The sequence below is a fragment of the Empidonax traillii genome, unplaced genomic scaffold (assembly GCF_003031625.1).
Source record: "Empidonax traillii isolate 1590-97213 ecotype Southwest subspecies unplaced genomic scaffold, ASM303162v1 scaffold361:size2146424, whole genome shotgun sequence".
Lineage (NCBI taxonomy): Eukaryota > Metazoa > Chordata > Aves > Passeriformes > Tyrannidae > Empidonax > Empidonax traillii.
In genome coordinates, this window is record NW_020955554.1 from 1,373,698 (window position 1) to 1,392,668 (window position 18,971).

General features: G+C 46.7%; 1 protein-coding gene across 4 annotated transcripts in view; it reads left to right on the plus strand.

Annotated features, from left to right (window-relative positions):
• The window catches only part of ARVCF (ARVCF delta catenin family member), a 215,231-nt gene that overhangs the window by 103,706 nt on the left and 92,554 nt on the right, over window positions 1-18,971 (plus strand). The gene's annotated exons all lie outside the window — the stretch shown is intronic.

The window sequence follows — 18,971 nt, forward strand, 5'->3', positions numbered from 1 at the left end:
GCCGTGTGTGGGGGGTAGTGCAAGGTGATGATCTCCACTGGACAAACTAAACCAAGTCCTGGCCCTGGCAGCCCTGCAGGACTGATCTCAGAGTTGTTGCCCATTTTCCCTGGCTGAGCAGTTCACTTCAGCCTTGGCTTACAGTGCTAATTATCTTTTCTTTTCCGGGTCCCTGAAATTCTGGGCTGGGTTCTGATAATGCCCACAGCAGTTTAGAGCTGGTATCCTGCAGGACCTGTGTCTCATAACTCTGGAGAAGGGCTGTCCCAGCCCAGACTCGGGGCCACAGGCAGGGCCGGGGCTCTGTAAAATTGTGCCTTTGGATTCAGCTGAGAATTGAGGGAAAGGGAAGAGCGTCTGAGCAGATCGATTGCGTTGGAAATGAAAGAGTTAAGAGTGGAAATCTGATTGCACAGCTGAAATCTCAGTTGGAACTTGTGGTCTCTGGAGAGAAAATGCCATTCAGCACCGTTGCACAGAGTTATTTCATTCCTAATTGTAATGGACATGTCCCAGAATGCCGCCTGTCCTGCCGGCCGCACGGGCTGTGAGGCTGTGTGGGTGATGCTGGGCTCCAAATCCAGGTCAGCACTCATTTCCCTCTGATACCAGCATGCTTTCTGCCTACCTTAGTCGCTCAGTGAGTTTATGAAATTTGAATGACTCTTTCCCCAGTGAGGTGTTGGTCACCTGGGATTTCAGCTTAATGACCCGACCCTTTTTGCCTTTGTTGGCAGTTTTAGCCCCTTGCCTTGGTGTCAGGGGTGTCCTGTGCAACTTCAGTACCAGAACAGTAATTATTTTATTGTTGGAAAAATTGCATCGGTGTTTCAGCTTTGGGGGGAGGGGGAGGACACCTCGAGCAAAAAGATTTTCTGGTGTAACATCAATTTTTTATTAATCTTCTGTGTTTAATTCAGATCCAGTTATTTATAAACCCAGCAGTAGTGGGAGAACTGTGCAGCTCCATCCTGCAGTGGTTGTGAGAAGTAGAGAAATCTGCCTTAACTATTCTTTTAATATTTTACATTTCTGGTATTGATTGCATTTTCCCAATAAACTGTGTGATTGTCCAGTATTGGGGTTATCCCAGAATTTAGAGAAGAGAAACTGAATTTAGTCCTGTTACCTGGTCCCCTTCAGGTATTCTTGGTTTAGAAAAATGTGTGTCTTTGTTTGAATTTTGAGCAGGTGAATTAAAAATGCTGTAATTTTTATACTCTGGGACAGCTGCCTGGCTCTTTCTTCCCTCCCTGCCCCACACATAACAGTATGCTAAAGGTTTGGGGAGAAAAGAAATCAAGTCCCACATCTTTGTATCAGACCAAGTGCATGTTATCAATGGACTCATGCTCTGCTTAAATATTTTATGAGATCGTTGCATTGTCTGCTAACCCTGCCTTCTTTCTGTTGTCTGATTGAGCATTTCCACTTAGACAGTTAGTAATCTAGACAGGCTTGAATTGTGTAAGCTTTTAGCAGCGATTTGATTTCAGACACGCTTTGTTCTAAACGTTCCCCTTTGTCGTGCTCGGATGACAGAGCTTTGAGTGATAAGAAATTTCTTTTTTCCCCCTTGTGTTCTGATCGTACAATACTGAAGTAATTTGTTTCTGTGAGGAATCTTCTGCCCCCTCGTGCCTCCAGCGTGAGGCAAAAGCTGTACAAGTTCAGGCCAGAGGACTGGGTTTCACATGGGGGCAGGTTCAGATGCTGCTCCGAGGCGAGTCCTGGTGCAGCTGGTGAGGAGTGTGAGCTGTGACAGAGAGTGCCCAGCAGCCAGCGTGTGGTAGGAGTGTTTCAGGCATGTGACCGCAGAACGGCACTCCAGCCCTCAATAGTACCAAAACAACCTGCAGGAAACACCTGAGAAGCCAGCCATGGCACCTGAGCTTGGGCTGCCCTGGCAGTGTCGTGCAGTGAGCTCTGTAACCCACACCAGGGACTCGGTGCCTCTGCTCGCACAGGCAGTGTCTGTGGGCTGTTCAGCTCTCTCTGGAGCTGGGCTTTCTGTTCCTCCCAATGCTTTGAATGCACTTGTTGCTCTTGGGGAGGGGTTTTGACAGGTACCGAGCTTGGGCAGCTCTCTTGCTTTGGCTGTAGGTGTTTGGAGCACTGCTCCTGCTGGGATCGGGCCACGGGAGAGGAGAATAAAGACATGCTAAGAAGAAATAATAGGAGCTGTTGGGATGAATCATTTCCTGGGTGTGGGTGGAGAGAGGTCTGCATGGTTTGTTTTGACCCTGAGTGCAGCCATGTGCAGTTGCCACTGCCCTCCTGGTGCTTCTGGTCTGACACCGAGAAGGCAGTGCTTGATCCCTCTGCTTTCCACTTCTCTCCTGAAATTTCCAGTCATATATTACAAAAGTTTACGGGAGCTTTGTCACTGAATATGACAGAAATGGGTCTGGACCGTCTGCAGGCTCAGTAGATGTGACTCCTGAGTGCAGCTCCACAGTGGCTGATGATGGGAGCAATAGTGATGACCCCTGAGTTTTGAGGGAGGCTTGGGTTTCGTTCTTACTCAGGCCAGAACTACTACTTACGGTGCTGACAAGTGAAAGCAGCATGTTGCTTGGGCCCAAGCTCCAGAGTTTCTCTGTCTGGTGATGTTGGTTTCTGCCTTCTACCAGTCCAGGCAGCTTTAATGGAATGGATTTTTGATTCTTTGCTTAGTCAGAGTTGTTTTAGGAGCATCATTATCTCTGAAGGTGATTTAATTTACAGGAAACACATTCAGCTTCTTGCAGTGTGTGCATCAAGAAAATTTGAGTAGATAATTAATCTGAGGAACTGGAAATTAATTGGGAGGGAAATTGTTGTTTTAAAGATGCACAAAATAATTACCATTTTTCTATATTTAGCTGACTATTGAAGTGATACAAGATGCAAAGAAGATAAATCTCTATAGCCCAGTACTCCTTGTTTTAGAGGGACAATACACTGATTCAAACAGCCAAATATTCCTTCCTCTGACTCACTGGATATTCAAAGTGCAGAAAGCTGTTGGCTATCAAGGAGGTTTGGGAGCTGTTTGGTGCCTCACTTGCTGTACCATACTCCTGAACATTTCAGCTCCCTTCACAGTTTCCAGAACTAACAAGAACCCACATGAGTATGCAGGTATTTCTAGCAGGGGGCCTGCAGGCTCTGCTGCTCCTCAGGCTCTGGATGATGTCTGAGTGGAAGAGGTGGTGGCAGAGGCACACCAGGGCCCTGCTGATGGTACTCAGGGTGTTTGAGGACATTCCTGCCCATCTTTACACTCCATGAGGCCTTGTAGGTGGCTTAAATGCTGCAAACTGTCAGGCTGGATCCAGGCTCTGTGTTACCTGGGGGGGCTGCTGCCAAGGGAGAGCAGGAGGCTGTTGAATGGAGAGTGGTGATGGCACAGGAGGGTTTGTTTGCTGGTGCTGAGTTGAAGTTTCAGCCATCTGGTGATGATGGTGGCACTCTTGAAGTCAGTCTCTCCGTCAGTTAATTGGAATGTGAAGAATGAAGATGGTGTGCAGTGTATCAGGTGCGTTTTTGTGTGACCATAGAAGGGTCGATTCAGTGGGAAGCACACGAGAGCACACTGTGGCTGCTGCTGTAGCAGCTCACTGAGGAGCCTTTCCTCGTGAAGGGGCCGTGAATGTCAGCGTGTAGCAATGTGGGGCAGTGTGTCACTATCGTGGGGACAGTCTGTTAGAGATTACATGGAATTAATCCCGGGCAGCAGGGATGTGAAGCTAAACAAGCAGAGGGTGGGACAGAGAGCAGATGCTGCTGGAGTATTAAGGATATACTGCAGGTGTAAATTAACACACCTGAGAAGGTGCCTCTCACTCCCTGTGTGAGTGAAGGTGCCTGATACAAGGGGTCAGTTTGTAGGATGGGAACATGGGCAAACTGTTCTTTAGGTAAGTCAGGTCTCGTAGGCAGAGGGTGGAGGGGGTTTGTAATGATGATTGACGAAGAACTGGATTCTAAGGAGCTTTTTAAAAGGGAGATTGTGAAGGGTATGTTTGCATGCTTTGGCTTCTTAAAGAGATCGCTTTAGCAGGATCACCCTGGGCTGAAGGCGAGCAGAGACAGCTCTGCCAGGCCATCTGATCCAGCTGGGACTGGGGAGATGAGGCGGAATGGCCAAGCTTTAGCACATCTCCACTTTCCTGGTCAGCTGCTGGAGGTAACTTTGAAAGAGCTTTTTGCTGTTTTACTCAAAGGGGAGTGAGTTCTGGAGGGATTGTCAACACTTACTGAGATAAAGTAAGTAGGTTACAGTTCCTGGATGCTGTGCTCTGCGGTGAAGGGAATGGAACTTGGAGGTTATCTGAGGGAGAACCTCAGTGTTTCTGCCTTTTGGGAAGTGTACTTTCAGACCATGCCTGAAAGGGTACAAAAAGAGTGGAGAGATGCTTCAAACTCTGTGGAACGGGTATTTCTTATTTTAATTTATATCACTTCAGCTTATGGCATATTAACTATTTGGACAGACATGATGTGGATGGAGTAGAATCTGAAAGACAAACTGTTCTTTAGTGTTCTAGTCTTATTTTTATATCTGTGTTTACCTGTCTGATGAGCAAAAAGAAACTCATGGCTTTCTGTGCCACAGTAAGAAAGCAGTGCTGACTGAAGTCTGTTGATTTAGCCCCAAGTCAGGCTGGTCATTACTATGCATATGTTTAGAGCCACTGCAGATTTGAATATGAGGGAGGCAATTCAGAAAGGCTTTGAGGTTTCTTTTTCCCTGTTGGCTTGCTTTAGGTGGGGAGTGTCTGCAGAGGGACTGGAATGCAGATTTATAGTTTCAAAAACAGTAGGATATATATTGGTGACTAAAATGGAGCAAGAGAATCACCAAGTGGCTGAGATTGGAAGGGACTTCTGGAGGTCACCTGGAGCTCAGGCACTTCTCCTGCCATTAGTGTTGGGGTTTTTTTCTGTATTTAGAGATTACTATGGCAGGTGAATGGGAATAGCAGCAGGATCTTTTGAAGTAACCTGGCATATTGAGAATGCTGAAATACAAAAGGTAGGTAACAGCAGGTAACTGGAATAGATCCCTTCTGCTGTTCAGGGTGCAATGTCTGTGCTAGCTCCATTGCTTCATGTGGAGGAGTTGACTTTTTTCCCTTTGCCTGCCTCTTCCAAAGTGCTGCTGGGTGCTCTGTGCAGAACAGGCATTCTGTGTGTGCCTGGTGAACTGTGAGTCAGAGCCGTGATGTGGAGAGCTCTGTAGAGGAGCCTGAGCATCTTTGTGTACCATTATTTTGCCGTCCGTGGTCTACGTGTTTGGTTGCAAATTCTGTGTGTGGTTGTGACCTCCCTCTCCTGAGTGACCCATTTGTGCTGCTTTCATTTGGATTTTATTAAAGAAGAGGCCTCAGTTCATGGTGGCTCTCAGTGTGGGAGTTGAAGACAGCAGGAGTTGTATCAGAAGGACAGCAGTTAAGTTCCTAGGATCCACTTTTATCCAATAAAAGATAGTGATAGGGGAGCCTTGAAGGCAGGTTTAAAAAACTCTGAGGAGTAACAGAGCTAAATTGATAGTACTATGGCTAGAAAAACGTCACTGTTTTGGTTAGAAAAGTGCTATATTTAGTTAAAGCTGTTGCCCAAACTGAGGATTGCCAGTGGCGAGACGTGGTGCTGGAGGGGCAGTTGTGCAGAGGCAGTTGTTGTACAGTAATTGGAGGACAAACATTTGGTGGTTCAGCAGTGTGGTTGAGCATGAGCCAGCTTTTAATTGGGGTATGTGGATCCTCCTGATGTTTCCAGAGGCATTTGGAATGACAGCAGACTAGTGAGCCAAGTGCAGGAGGATCATTGCTGGGGAAATACTCCCTGTGAAATTTCCAGAGTTTAAGGGAACAAAAAGGCTGTTTTCACAACATCCTTTTAATGTGACAGGAGCCAGTCCAGTGGAGCTCTTTCCTGGAATTGATGTGAGATTTCCAGTAGGTTTGGAGAATTCCAGTTTCTTGCCTGCTGTGAAGTGGAGCGATGCTGATGTAGCAGTGAGGCACCTTTACCACACCATGGCTTCTGGAATGTGGTCTGTGTGCAGGATCTGGCACGATACAAGTACTGAGTGTGATGATTTGAATCCTGGGTAACAATCCTAGGTGAGATTTCTCAGGTAGCAGTGTAAAGAGGAGAGGCATGTTTGGATGTCCTGTAATGTCTTGCCCCATTCAGGAGAGTTGTGCCCCCTGTTCACTCCCCGTCATGTTCCTGCTAAAGGCTCGGGGTGTTTGCTGGAATCCCTTCAGCTGGACACAGAGCAGAGAGGAAAGGAGTATAGGGGTTTCTTGTTCTTTCTTTATAATGACTAATTTCTGTCCCCTGCTCTGTGGGGAGGCAGGTGGCCAGTCCTTGGGCAGGTTAAATGTCTGAACACCTTGGCAGCGATGTGGGTGAGATGCAGGCAGGCGATGTGCCAGGAAGCACACAGGGCTCCGGGGCTGAAGATGGGCCCTTTTGGCTGTGTGAGAGTTGCCAGCAACAGGGAGGGCTCCAGATGCTTCTCCCTGTGTATTCACTGGGTGGTAAGAGACGTTGGCAAGTGAAACACTGCCCACAAAGTACAGCTGTGAGCAGTTTGTGCTCATACATCAGCTGTCTGAGCTGTGTCTGGTGGATGGAAAAACATACATGGGAGACGTAGGTAAGTAAATGTGTGGTGTTCCTGTGCAGTGAGTGAAGTGGCTCATTGGAGACTGCCAGATTGCTGTCCTGACCTCTGCTGGTTGTGTGTCCCGTTTGAGAGCTCTCCTGTGGGCACAGTGTCCTCTGTCCTGTCTCCATGTTTCTGGTTTATTTGGTGGTGTGGATACATCAGAGGGCCCGTGTTCTGTTCTGTTTGCCCAGGCAGGTGTGGGTCACCTGTGAGGTGGAGCAGGCAGCAGTGTCAGTGCTGTAGGAATTGCAGGCACTCAAGCAAGCCCTGCCAGCAGATCCCAGCAGATCCGCTTTGGCTGTCAGGGAGCTTTTGCAGGCGACTTCCTCTGTTCCCAGGCAGATGTGAGGCCCCTTCCCCCGGGAGCATTGCCCTCTGTCTTCCTCCTCTGATGGCTGGCAGGAGGAACTGTGACCGCCTGTGACTTGTCGAGGGGATTGGTCTGTAGAGAGCCCTTGGACAGAGAGGTTACTCATCTTCAACGTCTTGTCCCTGTGCTCTTTGTCACTAAAAGCCCTTTAGCAGCCCCTTATCTGCTGGTGCTGCATCACTGGATTAATGCAGGACATCTCTGGGGAGGGGTAAGTGATGCCTCTGAAAGTCTGAGAAAGGTAGTTATTAGAACAGAAACTCTGCAGATCTTCCTGAGCTGGATTAAACTTACTGGTTGGTGTATCTCAAGCTTGCATTGCTCTTCTTAATGTAACTACTCTTCCAAAAAGGGAAGGTTAAAAAATAAAAATAATAATAAAAAAAAAAATAATAATAATAAAAAAAAGGTGTGCAAGTTTTGGCAGCATTTGGTGCCTGAACTGCTCACTGTCAAATTTGCACCATGTCCTATCAATTTTCCTGCTCAGTGGTGCCATGAGAGTGGCCACACCAGGAGAAGAGTCATTACTCACCTGCAAATCTCTTCTAAAAGTTGATTTGTCAACTGTGGAAGGGTTGCCCTTAAAGAGGGCGAGGGAAGGAGAGAAGTGCTTACCAAATGCTCTCAGCTGGTTGCAAACAGAACGTTTATCTGCCCCTTTTCTGTCTATTGCATAATTCCTGTCATACTTTTGTTTGCTTATTAAAAAAAAAAAAGGGCAAAATGAACCTTAAAAGGAAGTGGCTTCAGTGAATTAACTTTCTCCCAGGAATGGCATTCTGGATTGTTTCAGAGATGTGTCCTCAGTACTGAGTTTGGGGTCTGTCCACTAAACTTCATTGACTGTTTGGAGTGGGCTGCTTGGGGTGCTGCTCTCCGGGCAGGCACGTCAGCTTTATACAAATTCTGATGCTCTTGGCTGGGGCTGAATGGAAGTTACTCGAGTGAGAATTTCCCAGTGACAGTGGAGCCTGAAAACTGGCATTGTGCAATATGCCTCGTTACAATGAAGCAGCTTTACTGGAATACAACAAAAACACCGTGTTCTTGGATTTTTTTTTTTTTATAAAAAGGCAGATTTGATTGTTTTACATAGGTGATTCAGGAGCTCAGACTTCCTTTTTACAAAAAGCTATTATAGTATCCTTTTGAAATCACTGCAGTGAGTAATTCTTACACTGCATTCATAGTTATCCCAGTGAGCACTCATCAACTAAACCCACATGTTTAAAATTCCTGCATCAGTGCTATTTCTGCAGTAATGGGAAAGCCTGGATTTGCTGGAATGGACAGACTTTATCTGTACAAATAGAAATGGCAACCAAAGAAGAAACTGGGAAAAAACACTGAATAAGGCTCAGGAAGAAAAGATTAAGAGATTTCTGGAAAAGGACCTTGCCTGTTCTGCAATCAGAACCGTGCAGGAGATGGCAGGAAGAAATAAATCAGGTACCAGGACAATGCAGCAGTTGGGATGGAGTGTTTTGATTAAAGACAAGGATTGAAAGAAGTGGGGATTCTTCAGGGAAGATAAATCCAGTGAGTATAAACTCGTACTGTTCCATCTAAGCTGAGGGCAGAGAGAGAGGATTCAATATGCAGTGCTGGTGCTTGGTCCATGGTACTTGGAAGGGCTGGCAGGGTCTGGGCCCTGATAATTGGCTCTGACTCTTGCTTTGATGACTTTTACCAGTTCTACAGGCTTTTGAGACGTGCTTGCTTCCTTCATTGATTTTCAGATATCTTTGGTTTGTAGTTATCTGGTTTGTAGTTATTTGCAGGCTTCATATAACTCAGATGTTTAGTTTAAGATTTAGTTTATATTCAGATATCTGGTTTGTAGTTATTTGCAGGCTTCAGATAACTCAGATGTTTAGTTTAAGACTAAAGATGTGAAGTCCCGATTCCCAGAAAGACTGGATAACTTTAGAAGGAAACTGGGAAGTTACCTTACTCATCAAGATTATCAGCTCTTTGGAGAACTCTGCATTCTTTTGCCACGTTATTGCCATAAGCACATGATTTCTAAATGTTAAAAACAGCAAAAGCACCCCCTGGCAGTGATGTTGAGAGCAGGGAGAAGCCTGGAGGGATCTCTGTGTGTAAGAGTTCCTCACACATGATAGCAAGAACATGGGAAATCCCTGTGAAGGTCCAGAGTTCCTGTCAGCTGTCAGTCCTGCATTCTGGTTTTGAAGTACACATAACTGGTTTGAAAGTCTTTGGGAGCAGTAGTAAAATATGTAAATTATTTAGAGGTTCTTGGGTTTCCTTGTTCCTATTTTTTTAGTGTAGTTAAGAACTGTTTGTGGTTTTGGCTTCATTAATTTGCTGTCAGGCCCTTCGCTTTTCTGATTATATTAATTTTTTTATGTATTTCTTGATTGGGTTTTGTCTTGACACACTGATTGATTCCCGTGTTTTCCCGCATCCAGCTCTGATTACTGACTAGACACAAATGATAGCAGGATTCCCTGCTGTCAACAGGCTTTCTTCCAGCAAGCTGACGACTTCTGGAGCAAGTGCCTCTTCGCTGCTCGATGAGAAATAGTTTGGCAAGACCTGATCTGCTCCTTCATGACCGACCCCTTTTGCTGCTGCTGAAATCTGGGGACAAACCGCTGTTCACATGAGCATCACACAGTGCTTGCATCAGTTAAATGCCACTGTGAAGTTAAGTCCTGGGGTTGGTGATCCGTGAGAAATGGGCTGTTCAGAGGAATGGCATTTTGTTGGCCTGATGGTTTGGCATTTGCCTCCCTTAGAGACTGGCTTTGGTCCTGCTCTCCCTGCCCAGTTAGAGTCACTCTGCTTTGGGCTGGCAAAAGAGGCACTGCATTTAATGAGCTCTGCAGGACTGTCTGAAAACAGCTTTACACTCCTCTGGACTGCTGGAGAAATGCTTCTGACAGTTCTGCTGGGGTGGGGAAGTTCAAGGGGTGAAGCTTGTGTTTGTTTGCAAACTCCTGGGAGCACAGGGTGGCTATCCCTGAGGTTGAAGCCACGAATCCTGTTTCATGGGAGCAGCAGAGGGGCCATCACCTTGTGCTGGTGTCAGAGCGAGCCGTGCAGTCGAGCTGCTAATCTCCAGTTCTCCATGAGGTACAGGTTTCCTTAGGCAGGGGACTTAGAGTTGTCTCCCTCTCTGCTTTTGAGACCTCTTGTAAATGAATAGGATCCACTTCTGTTAAATTCTTTAACTTTTAAACATGTTTTTATTCCCCCTTGCCTCTTGTCTTCCTTCCCCTGAGGTAGCCCAAGTGTTTTAGAAACAACATAGTCAACTGGAGCTCATTGAATAATTCAACCGTTGCCTGAAGTGATAGGAAAAAGAGGACGACCCATTTAATAAATCAACCAGAGCTAAAAGCTCTGTGGTTTGTAAAAATGTTCATCTGCCCTCCCTTTGAACTACCCGAATTTCTCTTCTGAAACAGGTTTTTTTTCCCTCTCAGCTGGATGTTCCCTGCTCTGGAAGAGGGAGCCCGATCTACCTGCAGGTTGTTCTTTCAGGTTGTTTGTGTTAAGCAGCTCTTTTCCAGAGGGCCCTGGGGGTGTTGCTGCAGGGTGTGAGCCACTGTGACCCGTTCCCTCCCAGCTGGCTGTTTCTGGGTGGCTCTCCCCTCTCCTGCTCTCCTCTCAGCCCTCCTGCTCTGTGGAAGCCACTGCTGCAGCAGGAACTCCCCAGGAACTCCCAGTGTTGCCCCGGGGGTTCCTTGACCATTTAACCCAAGAAATAAAGGTGTTTAGGGGCCCACTGCAGTGTGCTTTCTGAGGCCCTGAGAAGTGACCTATCCTTTTCATGTGTGCTTTTGCTTTCCTTTAAATAAATAAGAATTCCCAAAGTGCTCTTTATTTCTTATTTGTGCAGTGTGCCTCTGTTACCTAAAAGGGATCGAAATGCCAGATACTGCCTTTAAGGGATATTGCACCGATATACGACCGCCCAGGGAAGTTCATAATAAACCTTTTGCTAAAGACATTCTTCTGTCTATAGTCTGTGTCAGACTTTTGTTTAATCCCTTTGGACAGGCGCTTGCCAGTACACCAGCGTGTTACTGTATAAATTGCTTTTTCATTGTTGCTGTAATTGTAAAATAATCCCTCTATTATACCCACCCAATGATCACTGCATTATCTTTCTGCTGAGCTGCAACATTTCTTGGTTCCTGGTGGTGTCCTGCCTGTTGAAATGAGAGATGTTTATTAAATTGGCTTTTCAGTTGTGGTTCAGCTGAAGAACTGGCACAGGGATCAGTAGGAGTACTTGCTACATGCCTTGAAACATCAGCCTCTCCCCTGTAGTTTATTGCTTTTTCTGTCCTGATCTGATGGTCTCTCCTTCCATCTCTGTGGCTCCTGCAGTCTGGATCAGGTTGCTGAGCTCTGTGTTTGGGGGCTGCTGGGATGAATGTGTGGACACTGCTGTGCATAAAGAGGTGATTGCAGCTTCAAAATCGGGGGCTGGGGAGAAACCATCCCTTTGCTTCTCCTGCCCCTTTTGACTGGGAGTTGAATTAGCAGCTGAAACGTGTGCTGTGGGCTGTTAAACAGCACTGAATAGGAGGCTACAAAGATAATCCTCTGGGGCCAGGCCACCGAGGGTGGCACCTTTCAGCTCTGAGCCCCACAGGCTTTGCTGCTCTCTGCTCAGTGCTGAGGTGGTGGCTTTTTCAGTGAAATGTGCCCTTGGAAGCATCCCAAACCTCTTCTGTAACGCAGAGGTAACAATAACCTAAACTGTTTGGAAGAGCTTTGGGCTGTTTTTGTTTTCTGCTTTGTTTCTTATTTTGTAAACGGATGGATTGCTTTCTCTGTAGCTCTAAGGCAAAACACTTCCCATTGCAACATGAGGCTTCTTCCCCAGCCCTTCTAACAAGTGTATTCAAAACTTTAGAAAGAAACCCAAAAAACCCTGAGAGTGTTTTAGTTATTTTCTCTCGAAATGCAGTTACATTCACATGACTCACTCCAGCCAGAAGCTCGAGAGGCTGAGCAGTGTGTCTGGATTTCCTTGTACCCTTGTCTTCTCTCCAAGCTGGGATCTGTCTGCTCGTGTGCCTTGGTTGGTGTGCTGTGACACAGCCTGGGGGTTCACAAATGACCCAGGGCCAGAAGAACAAGTTGGCCTAAATTAAAGAGTTAAAGAAGCACAAAGGAACTGAAGCATCTCGTGTTTCTTAACGTACCTTCTGTACTTCATCCTTGAGAGAACGGAAGAGTTTGGTTTTGAAGCTCTTACACAGAACCACCAGAGTTCCAAGTCATTCAGGCAAGTACTGAGCTTCTCTGGGAGGTGCAGGGAACTGCTCCGTGCCTGATCCCTCCCGTGTAAAGCCACGATTGCAGAAATGAGGGTGACAAACCTGCCAGCATCCTGGCTGTGGGATGAGGAAGGCTTGGGGAAAGGATGGATTGTTGTGTAACAGAGCTCGAGGTCATGGATCCAGCTTTACAGGCTCCTCTTGGCCTACACCACCCCCAGCAGCCCTGGGACCTGCCCCCTCACCCCCAAACAAACACTGGGCCTTTCTCAAGAAGGAAGTACTGTGGAAAATTCAGGAGAATTTACTAGATCCTGACAACAGCATGGGGAATGCTTAGGAGAAGTTCAGCAAACATGCATGAATTCAAGGAAAATGGAAAGAAAAAGGTATGAGGGGAAGAGGAGGAGATGCTGAAAGGGTTGAGGGCCCTGGCCGGAGGCATCGTCGCATGGAACTTCTGAGGACTGTCGAGTTTTTGCTTGGGCTGTTGCTCTCTTGAGTGCTGGTGTGTTCTCACTGCCCTGAGAGGGAATTCTGTCAATGTTCATGAAGTTCTGCAGTTTAAAGTCCTGTGGAGTTAATCCTTCATGTTTGAGTTCAACAGCATTTTGCATTTTAGCAGGAGCCTGAAGTGATATGCAACATCTGTGTGGAGCATTGCTGAAATTCCTGATAAATGAGTTCCAGAGGCAACCTTCCACTTGTGGGACATTTCACAAAATCTGCTGCACAGAAAGGAAAACTTTATCAGCCAAGCTCTTTAGTGGCCTGGAAAGTTAAAGAACCAGAGTCTTCTGTTTGGCTGATGGAAGAGGCAGGGTCTGTCTGTCACCCACTGAGGCACTGCAGGCTCACCTGCTCTTGCTCACCACTGATGTGTCACATCAGCTCAGAAGTGGAGGCGCTGGGGAATCATCTGCTGACAGTCTGTACCTCAGTTTCCTCTTCTGTGAAACGCATTGCCTTTAAAATGAACGCTGGTTTGAACTTCTTACGACCTGGAGGAGGTGGTGGTTGTGAAATGTGGAATATTGTTGGAAGGTGGTAGAATTATTTCAGGTTGTACAGTAGGAATGGAAACGGGGCCTTTATTTGCTTGGGACATTTCCTGCAGTGCTGGAGAGCTGTTGCTGTCCCTGCTTTGGAGCGAGGTCACTTCAGTGCTTGCCCTCCAGATGTGTATCCTCAGGGTTTGTCTAAACACGCTTTTCAGTGCGTGGTGTTAATAGCTCTTAGTCTGTCTCCCTGCAGAGTCTCACCCTTGTGCCTTCACCTCTGTGTTTATCCACTTCTGCTGCCTTCATGCTGCCTTCTGCCTTTCCCTCTTTATCCGCCTTGATTCAACAATTTTGGGGGAATAAATCTTGCCTGCTTTCCTTGTATGGGAGAGCAAAATTAAAACAAAACAAAACCACACAAAAGCAAACCACCGAAACCGCAGGGACTGGAAAACCCATTGCAGAGGGACAGGGGATAGAAACAGACCTGAAAAATTCTGCCTCTGGGACTCTTTCTAGCAGCAGAGAAGCAGTGTAAGTTCTGGAACAGGTACAGCAGCGCAGGGTTGACCGTTCTGGAGGTCACGTTATGTTAAGATATTTTATATCCAGAGTGGATTGATGGAAATGGAGAGGAGCAGGAAGCTGGGGGCTCTTCTGTGCTCGCTGCAGTGTCACAGGAATGGCAGTACCTGAGCAGGTGCACGCAGGGGTTGCAAGAGAGGAAGGTCAGGTACTTGTTCTCAGATGACATTCTGTCATCTCAGCTCTTCCTTCTGTTGACAAATACCAGGTGATTTTGAGCTAAGCTCGGGAAAAGGTTATGAAAGGTTTTTCCTCTTTGCTGGTGGGGGAAGAAGGGACGCTGTGGATGTGCCAGTGGGAAGGATGAAACCAAGCGTGTCCTCTTGAAAATGCGGAGCGTGATACTGCCACTGCTCAAGGCATCAGTGCTGGAGTGGTGTAGGAGATAACTGCTCTGAGCCAGCATGGCCACTCTCCAATCAAAACTTCAGGTTTTGCCTGATTGTGTTGGCCTGAGCAAGTCAAATGTTACCCAATTTTCTGACCCAGTTCTGTTTTGTGCCTCCGGGACAAACACTCTTGTGTGCTTCTGTCTTTTCAGTGTGTTTGTGTGAGTTCCTGAGCCATTTCAGAGCTGGGGGAGAGTGGTATTATTACACTCAGGAGGGGGGCAAAAAAAGGCTTCCAGTTGGATTTTTTTTTTTTTCCCCCTCTGGCTTTTGTTTTCCTCGTGTGTTTTTTTCCTGGCAGAAGCAGTGTGTTCCCTCATCTGAGCTGTTGTGGTGACATGGATTCAGCAGAGCTGTGCCTGAGACACGCTGCTAGAGGTGACAGCCCCCTGAGGTCTCCTGCTGTTGTTGTTCTGCTCAGGTTGGGCTGTCCATTGTAGGGGAGCTGCTGTGGTACTGGCCTGAGTTCCACTGCCTGAGCTGGCTGACAGATCTTCTAAAGGAGCTGTGAAGAAGTCACACTGAAAAGAGATCCTGTGAGTTGGGGAAAAAGTGTTTTTTGACAGGTCAGGATGGTTCTGGGGTACAGGAGTGGGTGACGAGGGAAGAGCCAGTGCTCAGAGCAGTGTTGGGCTGCCCAGCTGCAGGGTGTGGAGTGAGCACACTTGTATTCAGTTGTGTGAAGTGGCTGAGAATCTGGGGTTTGATTGTGATGGAGTCATCGTTCAGAGCTGCCCCTTGTCACTGTGGTTTATTTATCCTGCTTTATAGCGTTCACTTGGGAAATTTCTCTTCCTTCCAACGTTTTGCTTGCCTGATACTTAATTGTGCATTGGTTGCATGAGCCAGCCTTGGCTCTTGAGTCAGATGGAACCACATTCATTTAATAGAGCTGTGCTGGAGATGAATTTTCCTCTTGGTGCTAAATCTGGGACAGTAGTCAAGTAGGTTCTGCTGGCCTGAACATACACTGAGCCCTTCCCTGCAGAGTCAGAGTTCTGCTCAGGGTTGGGAGTGCAGAAGAGCTGCTTGTCTGTTGTGTTTTTTTGGTTTTTTTTTGTTTTTTTTAATAACACAGCTGCTTTAAATCAGGTGCCTACACAGCAGTTGGGAGGGAAAATGGTTGGCTTTTGTTTAGCTTTTTTAATTGGCATTGGTGTGCTGTGTAAATTCTCCTTGGCTGTCTTAATTATAGCTGGGCAGATTTAGGTCTTTTCGCTCTCACACCCAAATTGCTGTAATCTCTCAGAAGGACATGTTGGTTTATGTAGAGTTTGCATACATTGTAGAGTTGCACTTCTGTGGCTGTATTACAATAGCATTTGTTGTCTCCTCTGTAAATCTCCAGATGAGCATCCCTGGTGAAGCAACGATCTGCATCATTTCAGGTGCTCAGTGAACAGTCTGAACAGAGTAAAGCATTTGGCATTTCCTGTCTGACTGCTAGATGGAAGATTGGTTTCACTGTTTAATTCATTGTTAGCTGAAGAAGCTTTTATTGCCCCGGTGGAGAGGTTGGTGTCAGCTCCTGTGCTGTAACTGCAGTCACCCCTTGTCAGAGCACGGCTGATTCCAGGGCCAGGAACTGCGGTGGGAGGGAGGGCAGTTAAAGGGAGTTCCTTCAATAAACAGTTTGTACTGAAGCCTTTGACTCCCCACACCCACCCACCCACCCTGACCACTGTTTGGAAATACTTGAGGAGAACACCACTCCCTCAGTAGGAACTCGGCCGTGGCCTGGGCTTTGTTTTGATTTGTTCCAGTTGTGTTTTGCCACTTGGAGTGATGTTGTGATGGGCTTGTCCACCAAGTACGGGGCTCCCAGACACTTTGCCATTTTTGTTTTCCTCCGAGGCTCCCCCTGAAGATCAGGTCACTGCTCGGGAGAGGGAGAGAGCAGTGTTGGAACTGCCCGTGCAGCCTCTCGGGCCAGCCCCTGCGCTGACTTCAGTGAGTGTCTCCAAGAAAGGTGCCCCTGTTTGAGGAACCCTTCATCAAATGCTGACGTGGCCAGACAAAGGGGTAGTTCCCTGCTGAGCTGCACAAATGCCAAACTGAAATGAAGCATGGAAAGGTGAAATGCACTTTTTCTTAAGGCAATCACAAGTCCCGTGCCCTTCTGAAAGGGAGTGGATGGAGGGTATAATTGAGGTCACATGGAAGGAGCAGTTGCAATTCCTTGTGCCCTTTTGAGGGTGTGTTGCCCTTGTTTCCCCAGTGAGCTCTACTGTGCATTTACACAAGTCCTGATTTTCGGAGGAGGGGTTGTTGCAGCTGTATTCAAAATAATTAATTCAAAAGCACGGGTGAGGAAAAGGAAAGTGGGTTAACAATGCAGCAGCTCACCTGTTCTCTCCCTTGGTGATTGCTTTCCTTGTTGATGCTGCAAGGCAACCTTTTTTCCTGAAATAAAATTGGAGGTAACCATCCCAAAAATGCTCACAGAGGCTGTAGAGGAACTGATGGTAGAAGAGGCAGGAGGCTTTCAGAAGGCTCTCATTGAGCTGTGGAGTGGTTGAACATTCTCAGGGGGGTTAGAGACCCAGCAGACCTGGGTGAGGCTGCAGGGCACAGGAGGGTGGAGAGTCTGAATGGGTGTCTTTAGTGTCTCTGATCTTGGCTAATGCTGAATGAGCTGATTATTTAAACCCTCATAATGAATTAGATAAACAGTGAAATAATTAACAAAGTAGGCACTTCAATGGTTATTGCATGGTTTAGAGCTGACTTTATTTAGATGAATGAGGTAGTTCATTCTACCATTAGCTGTGCCCTAGGAAAAAGGAATTTTTTTTCCCATTTCTTGTTAATGATTAAACACCACAAACAGCAAATGCACTGTGGCTTTTGCTGGAAGGACAGCACAATGGCCTGCTTCCTTCAGAGGAGTTCATCAGAGACTCCAAGTGACTCACATGCCACTTCTGAAAATACTGTCTTGGTTTTCTCAAATGTCAAAAAATTCTCAGGGTCTTGGATACAGTAGAAGAGATCATCAAGTCACGAAATGTTGATATTTGAATCAGTGTCTAATTAGATCATGTCTGTAGCACAGTATTCCAGGCACTGATAGTACTGTTAGAGCACACCTACAAGTCTGTCAGCATTTGGGCATTATTTGAGCTGCTGTTTCTTTTCCCTCAACAAGTTTTTAGGCCCAAGCAGTCAGTCAGCAGAGCTGCTTGCACTGGAAAGCTCCTGGTCTCTTCCTGTAACCCCTGGTCAGCTGTAGGACTTCAGATAATCCACACTTGGTGACTGGGTCCTAAACTGGGGATCTTTCATTTTTCACTGAACCTAATGCTCTCCTTATACATTGTGTGGCTTTTTTGGTTCTTACTCAGTACAGATAATTTACCAAGGCTTGCAGGCTGTTTGCTTTAGCTTTCATTCTTTCAGGCATGGGGGGAGTGTTCACGTGGCCTTCCCTTACCAGAACATCCTGCCATCGGCCACTTGGGCACTTCCCTCCTCATCCACCTGTTCTTGGCTAACACTGTTACCTCCCCCCGTTCCCAGAACACCTCAGAGATCTGGGTGGCAAAAAGACTTTGGATTTGTCGTAATGGGCTCCTCCATCAGGAGGCAAGTTTCAGGCAGGAATCAAAGTATTTAAACACACTCCATAAAGATGCTTGAATCCATTTTTTCCTTTATACTTTGATAATTTGTGTGTTCTCTGTGTGAAATTGTCTTAGATTTTCTGCTGTGTTTTCCTGAATTCCACTTGCAGACCTTTATGCTAAGGAGAAAATGCTGTGAATTTGGACCAAGACAGCTGTGTTGGGATGGCTGTGCTGGCCTGCGTGGTCTATTCCAGTGCAAACTTTGTGCATTACAGTTGTCCTTCACGTATTTTGTTATTATTAAAAGTGGCTTCTCTCCAGAGTAATGGTGCTGCTTTTCCAGTGGTGTGATTTTACTTCAAAAGAGCCTTGTTGTTCCTTCAGGACAGCGTTTACGTCAGGAGTTACACTGGGAGGCTGTAGCTGTATCTCTCCTACAGTCAGCCTGCAGGTGATGTACAGCTACAAAAGACATCAAGGACTCCTCTGACAGCCTGTACTGGGAAAGCAAAACTTGGAGTCAGAAACTTTCGGAGAGCTTTTGGTATATTTATAACTTGCCAGAAGTCACCAGTGCTTCTTGTCTGGGGAGATCTTTACGGGAAGTTCCTTTTAACTGTCTTGAGAAGCCTTAGTAATATTTTCCTTTTCAGGAGCAGGGAGGCTGATAGGTGAGGTAAATCTAAATCAAGTGGCTTGTTTCCACTGACTGCACAAACGTGGATTTATAGATACATTAAAATGTAGCTGTGTCTTCTTCCCTGCTTACCAGTCCCTCATTGGTACATTCCCCCTTCCCTTTTTGGGATGCTTTCATGTTGTGGAGGTGCACGAGCTGCTCGTGGCCTGCTCAGCTGCTCTGAAATACCTTCAGAGCAAGAGCTGTGTGTGAGGCTGTGAACTGCTGCTCAGTGAAGCCAGCGGGTGTTCTTGTGTTGCTGGTTGCCTTTTGGACTGTGTTTAGTGTTGAGCCATTTCTGCACTGCAGACATGAAAGAACAAATACCAGGTTTTTCAGAGAACCAGGCAGGAGTCACCGTGGGTCTCGTTTTTCACCACCAGCTGAGTTGTCTCTGCATGCAGAGCTTCCCTCAGTGTGCACCTCGTACAAGTCCATCCTCGCTCC